Source organism: Phyllostomus discolor, chromosome X (assembly GCF_004126475.2).
Source record: "Phyllostomus discolor isolate MPI-MPIP mPhyDis1 chromosome X, mPhyDis1.pri.v3, whole genome shotgun sequence".
NCBI classification, from domain to species: domain Eukaryota; kingdom Metazoa; phylum Chordata; class Mammalia; order Chiroptera; family Phyllostomidae; genus Phyllostomus; species Phyllostomus discolor.
The window spans coordinates 68,036,248-68,043,719 of record NC_050198.1 but is presented as its reverse complement, the minus strand read 5'-3'; the positions used below and the strand labels follow the sequence as shown (position 1 = coordinate 68,043,719).

Sequence of the window (7,472 nt, the reverse complement as noted above, 5' to 3'; positions counted from 1 at the left end):
ACACCAAAAGCACAGAAAGCCTATGCAAAAATCAAGCAGACTATGTGACACTGAAAAGCTTCTGTAAAACAAAAGAAACAATCTGCAAAATGACAAGTCAAACTGAAGAATGGGAGAAATTATTTGCAAATTATATATTTGATAAGAGCTTAATTCCAAAATATATTTTAAAAACTCATACGACTCAATAGCAAAAAAATCAATTAAAATGAGCAAAGGACATGAATAGACATTTTTCCAAAGAAGACATACCAATGGCCAGCAAGTACATAGAAACATGCTCAACATCATATGGAAATGCATATAGAAACCATATTGAGATATATCTCACACTTGTTAGAATGGCTACTATCAGAAGATAAGATATAATTCATAAGGCAAAAGAAATTCCAATTAATATAAATTCAGAAATTTTGTTTAAAAGACACAGTATTATGCTAATTGAAATAAGCCAGTCCATGAAAGACAAATACAGTATAATCTCACCTACAAAAGAAATCTAATGAACAAAATAGAACCAGAGGCATGGAAACATGGAGCAGACTGACAGTGATCACAAGGGAGGAGAGAGAGGGATAATGGCAGAAAGAAGAGGAAAAGACTAGTCAAAGAACATGTATGAATGACCCATGGATATGGACAACAGTGTGGGAATGGACTGTGGGAAGGGGGGTGGGATGGGTGGAGGAGGGCAAAGAGGGAAAAATTGGGACAACTATAATAGAATAATAATAAAAATGATAAAAAGACACAATAGATAAAGATAAGGGATAGTGACAGAATGGAAGTAAATATTTTCAATATAATAAAACCACAGAAATGATTAGTCTCTGTAAATTAATAAGACAAATATACAAAAACTTCAATAGGAAAATGGTCAATGGATACAAACAAGTGGTTAACAGAAATGGAAACCTCAAAAGCTAACAAGTGTTTGAAGAGATATTCATACTGATCAGTAATGAGAGAAGTACAAATTAAAATAATGATGAGCAATCAATTTAAATCTAACAGACTAGCAAAAATCAGAAGACTGGATAATTTATGTGTTGGTAAGGAAATAGGGCCATGGGAACTATAGTAGATGCTGTGGTGCCTTGACTCACACCTTTCTGCTTCACCTCTGGTTTTAGTCCTGCTGTACAGTTCTGTGAGGACTTGCATCTCACCTCATGCGCATGTCATCTATCTCCACTTTGTATGCTGTAGTTCTTCCAATGTTTGGACAGCTACAGAAGCTCACTAATCCCAAGGGAATGTACAGATCAAAGATTCAGGGAGCAAGGAGGCTTGCAGAGCACAGAAGTGATAGGGCAGAGAAAACGAGGTTAACCAGTGGTTGTCAAAAACTGACAAATGCTTTTGCCTTTGGTCTTATTGTCAAATAGACCCAGGGATTATTCTATGCCCTTTCAGATGTTCCCAGCAAGGTTTATTTAACTTTGCCCCCATCAGAAATGACCTCATTAATGCACACACTATTGGCTTTCCTTCCTTCTCTGTCTTAGTCTCCCCAGCGGCTTATTCCTGCTTTCTGAGATCACCTCCCACATAAACTACCTGCACATAAATCCCTTTCTCATTCTTTCTGGGAACTTTAGCTAAGACATGCACCATCATGTAGCCCTTCTGGTAAGAATGTAATTATGCAGTCCTTCTAGAAAGAAAGTTGATGATATATAGGCAAATTACATACATATGTGTCCTGTGGCCCACTAATTTCTTTTGTAGGTATATAACTCCAAATACTTATAAAATCCTTATTGAAGCATGTTGTTGTGGAGAAGGATAGGAGGAAAACTAAATTCATCATTGGTTAAATATGGTCAGTACACACCATGGAATATTATGTGGCAGTTAGAAGCATGTTTTAGATGTATATATAGCAACATGGATGAATCTTAAAAATGCCATACTTGGTTAAAATTTTTAAAAAGACCTAATGAGGTAATACATAACAATAAATACACAGATATATACTTAACATATTAAACTAGTTGCCATTAAGGTAGAGGGGAATAGAAGTAAAGTATGAAGTTTAAAAAAAAAGAAATGAGGGATGACGGCCTTCTCTGACCAATAATGATAATGTGTTACAAATTAAGAAATAAGATTAAAAGACCCAAGATGGTAGAGAAGTAAGTAGAAGCTACACTATCCACCTTTTAGGACCAGATTGAAATTACAACTAAATTAGAGAAAAATCATCCTGGATATCCAAATGAACACTTGCTGGAGAGAATCCTTACAACTAAGGTTTTAGGGAAGAAATCAAATCACCACACTGAGACTGGTAGGAAGTACAGAGGCACAAGAAGACTGTCTGGGAACCCAAGGGTAGCAGTTGAAGTTCCAGAAGGATATTTCAGCAGTGGTGGGTAGCAGTTCCCTTGAGAATTGTGGGGTCTAGTCCCCAAGCTGGGCTCCCCAGCCTAGAAAAACAGAACTGGGAAAGGAACCCAAATAACATCCAGCTGTGAAAAGCAGCAAGGTTTCTGTCCACCAGGGAGAGATGACTAGAGACACAGAGAACCTCTTAAAGGGCCAATGTACAATATTTTGTTTGTAGCCACCTACCCTGGGCTTTAGCAATAAGAGGACAGAGTGGACTAGAGACGCATGAAGAGAGTCTAGGGTTGGCAGCTCTGGGGAGAGGACTGAGGGAGCAGCCATCAGGATCCGTGTACTGAGTCTTTCCTCATACTGCAGGAGCCATCTTCCATGGGCAGACACTCCCCTCCAAGTGGCATCAGTCTGAGGAGAAGAAATAGCCCCACCCACAGGAATCCCTCTCACCACACATAGTGGAGCTTAAGCACGGCTGCAAAGAGTACTGGAGGCAAATTCAGTGATTATGTGGGAGCTCTGACACTTTAGCTGACACTTTCCTGGGCCCAGTGCCGGTAAAAGCCAGCATTGGTGCACAGCCTGGTTCCTTCTGCACACACCCAGGCCCAGCAGAGAAAGCTACAAGATGTGGATAATTTTGCAGGTCCAAGCAGGTTGCCCAGGGCTAGTCACAGACACCATCTGACATGAGTTTGTGCTACAGTCTTTGCAGATCTACATAATATATGGAAACATATACAAAGAGGCAGCCAGTATGTGAAGACAAAGACATAAGCCTCAAATGAAAGAATGAGAGAATTTTCCAAAAATAAGAACTAAATGAAATGTAGGCAAGCAATTTATCAGATGTAGAGTTTAGAGTAATAATTATAAGGATACTCAACAGCATGAAAAAAAAGACATAAAAACCATAAAAAATCAGTCAGAAACAAACATACACTGAAGAAATAAACAGTAGGTTAGATGAAGCAGAGTACTGCATCGGTGATTTGAAAGACAAGGTAGAAAAATACCACCCAAACACAGCAGCAACAAGAAAACAGAATTTGTTTTGAAAATGAGGAGAGCTTAAGAAAACTTTCAGACAACATGAAGTGTAATGACACCTGCATCATGAGAAAACTGGAAGGAGAACAGAGTGAGCAAGGGATCAAGAACCTATTTGAAGAAATATGACCAAAAACTTCCCTAATCTGGTGAAGAAAAAAGACACACAAGTCCAGGAAGCTCAGAGAACCCCAAACAAATGGACCCAAAGAGGCCTACACCAAGACACATCATAATTAAAATAGCAAAGCTTAAAACAAGAAGAAAACCTTAAAAGCCACAACACAAAAGCAGTTAGTTATATACAACAGAGCTACCATTAGACTAACTTCTGATTACTCAACAGAAACATTTTAGGCCAGAAGGGACTAGCATGAAACAGAAAAGCAAGGACCTACAAATAAGGCTAATTTACCCAGCAAGGCTGTCATTTAAAAATGAAGGAGAAATAAGGAGCTTCCCAGACAAGAAAGAGCTAAAGGAGTTTGATAACACCAAACCAGCACTGCATCAAATGTTAAAATGTTAAAGGGCTTGCTTTAAGAAGAGAAAAAAGAAAAAGAAAACAGAGGAAAATAGTTACAAAATGAAATGGCAATAAATACATATCTATCAAAAATCACATTAAATCTAGATGGCTTAAATACTCCAACCAAAAGATATAAGGTAGCTGAATGGATAAGAAAACAATACCCATGTATATACCGCCTACTAGAGACCCACCTGGGATCAAAAGATACACACAGACTATAAGTCAAGGGATAAGAAAAGATATTTCATGCAATTGGAAAAAAATAGCCAGGGTAGCAGTACTTATATCTAACAAAATAGACTTTAAAGCCAAGGCTATAGTAAGAGACAAAGAAGGACACTATGTAATGATAAAGGGAACAATCCAACAAGCATATAACCTAGTAAACATATACACATCCAACATAGAAGCTCCTAAATATGTAAAGCAAATCTTGGTGGGTACAAAGGGAGGGAACAACAGAAATACAGTCATAGTATGGAATTTTAACACCCCATTGACATCAATGGATGAATCTTCCAGGCAGAAAATCAACAGAGACAGCAGCCTTAAACAACACACTAGATTGAATGGATTGAATTAATATTTTCAGAGCATTTCACTCCAAAGTAGCAGAATTCACATACTTTTCAAGTGCACATGGAACATTTTCTAGAATAGACCCATATTAGGACACAAAACAAGTCTCAACAAATTTAAGATTTGAATCTTAGTAAGCATCTCCTCTGACCATAATGCTGTGAAAGTAGAAATCACCACAAGAAGAACACTGAAAAACATACAAATACATGGAAGCTAAATAACATGTTATTAAACAATGAAGGAGCCAACAGTGAGATCAAGGAAGAAATCAAAAGATACTTGGAAATAAATGAAAATGAGAACACAACAATCCAAAATGTGTGGGACACTGGGAAAGCAATCCTAAGAGGGAAATTCATAGCATTACAGGCCTATCTCAAAAAAAAAAAAAAAAAGCTCAACTAAACAATCTAACTTTACATTTAAAGGAACTTGAAAAAGAACACCAAACAAAGCCCAAAGTGAGTATAAAGAAGGGGATAATAAAGATCAGAGGAGAAATAAACAAAAGAGAATAAAAAATGATACAGAAGATCAATGAATCCAAGAGCTGGGTCTTTGAAAAGATAAACAAGATTGACAAACATTTAACCAGACTCATCAGGAAAAAAAGTGAAAGGATTCAAACAAACAAAACTAGAAATGAAAGAGAAGTAACAAGTGATATCACAGAAATATGAGGGATTGCAAGAAATTACTATGAACATCTATATTCCAAAAAATTGGACTACCTGGACAAAATAAATATATTTCTAAAAACATACAATCTCCCAAAACTGAAGCAGGAAGAAGAAGAATACCCAAATAGACTGATAAGAACAGGTAAATCACAGCAGTAATAAAAAATACTCCCCCAAAATAAAAGTGCTGGACTAAATAGCTTTACAGGGGAATTTTACCAAACATTTCATGAAGAACTAACACATCTCTCTCCCAAACTATTTTAAAAAACTCAAAGGAAGCAAGACTCTCAAGCTCATTTTACAACTCCAGCAATATCCTAATTCCAAAACCAGATAAAGACACTACAAAAAATGAAAATTATAGGCCAATGACCCTGATGAACATAGATGTTAAAATCCTCAAGAAAATATTAGCAAACTGAACACAGCAATGCATCGAAAAGATCAGACACCATGACCAAGTGGGATTTATTCTGGGAATGCAAGGTTTGTACAACATTTACAAATCAATAAATGTGATACAACACACAAACAAAATGAAGGATATAAACCACATGATCATATTAATAGATGCTGAAAAGGCATTTGATAAAATCCAGCACTCATTTATGATTAAAAAAAACTCAGCAAAGTGAGAATAGAGGAAGCATACTTAAACATAATAAAGACCATGAGCCCTGGCTGGCGTAGCTCAGTGGATGGAGCTCGGGCTGGGAACCAAAGTGTCCCAGGTTCGATTCCCAGCCAGGGTACATGCCTGGGTTGCAGGCCATAACCCCCAGCAACCGCACATTGATGTTTCTCTGTCTCTGTCTCTCTATCTCCCTTCCCTCCCTTCCCTTTCTAGAAATAAATGAATGAAATCTTTAAAAAAAAATCTGTTAAAAAAAAAAAAAGACCATATATTACAAGCCCCCTTCCAGCATCATACTCAATGGAAAATACTACAAGTGTTCCCCTTAAGACTGGGAACAAGACAGGGATGTCCACTTTCACCTCTATTATTCCATGTAGTACTGGAAGTCCTAATCACAACAATCAGACAACAAGAAGAAAAAAAAAGCACCCAAAGTGGAAAGAAAGAAGTAAAACTGTCTATTCCCAGATGACATGATACTGAACATAGGGAACCCTAAAAATCCACCAAGAAACTACTAGAACTGATAAATAAATTCATCAAATTAGCAGGATACAAAGTTAATATCCAGAAACAACCTGCTATTTTATATGCCAATAATGAACTGTGAGAAAGGGAAATTAATAAAAGAACCTATTCACAACTGCTTCAAAAAGAATAAAATACCTAGGAACAAACCTAATCAAGGATGTAAAAGACCTATAAGGGAAAATTATATGACACTGAAGAAAGAAGTCAGAGATACAAATAAGTGGAAGCACATACTGTGTTCATGGGTAGGAAGAATTAACATCATTAAAATGTCCATAGTACCTTAAGCAATCTATAGATTTAGGCCAATTCCTAACAGGTTACTAATGATGTATTTCACAAAGCTAGAACAAATATTTCAATATTTATATAGAAACACAAAAGGCCCCAGTGATCTTGAGAAAGAAGAACAAAGTTGGAGGAATCATGCTACCTAATATCAAACTATACTGTAAGACCATAGTGATCAGAACAACAGCATAAAAAACAGACACATAGATCAGTGTAACAGAATAGAGAGACCAGAAATAAACCCACAACTTTATAGTCAACCAATATTTCACAGAGGAAGCAAGTACATATAATGGGTTAGAGATAATTTATTCAATAAATGAGTTGGGAAAATTGGACAGATACATGCAGAAAAATAAAACTAGACCACCTTCTTACACCACACACAAGAATAAATTCAATACTTATCAGGCAGGGGAGATACCATAATCATGAAGATGGTTTTCTCAAGGTGAAGCTCACCCATTACACTCCGGATGTGCTGACCCCTACGATTTCCCCAAATGTGAGAAATTCGACTGCACAATTTGTGGTAGTGGGGGACTGTGTCCATGCTCTCTCCCCTGAAAACAAAAGAATAAATTCAAAATGGATTTAAGACTTAAATGTTAGAACTGCAACCATAAAAATCCTAGAAGAAAGCATAGGCAGTAAAATGCAAGACATTGCTTGAAGCAATATTCTTTCTGATACATCTCCTCAGGCAAGGGAGACAAAAGAAAAAATAAATAAATGGGAATACATCAAACTAAAAAGATTTTGCACAGCAAAGGAAACCATTAACAAAATGAAAAGACAACCCACTAAATGGGGAAACATA

At 36.7% G+C, this 7,472-nt stretch overlaps 1 non-coding gene across 1 annotated transcript; it reads left to right on the top strand.

The window, feature by feature from the left end:
- The first annotated feature begins 7,052 nt into the window (after positions 1-7,052).
- On the top strand, positions 7,053-7,216 carry LOC114505907. The gene has a single exon (XR_003685358.1). It is a non-coding gene; the product is annotated as a U1 spliceosomal RNA (small nuclear RNA).
- The last annotated feature ends 256 nt before the right edge of the window (positions 7,217-7,472 follow it).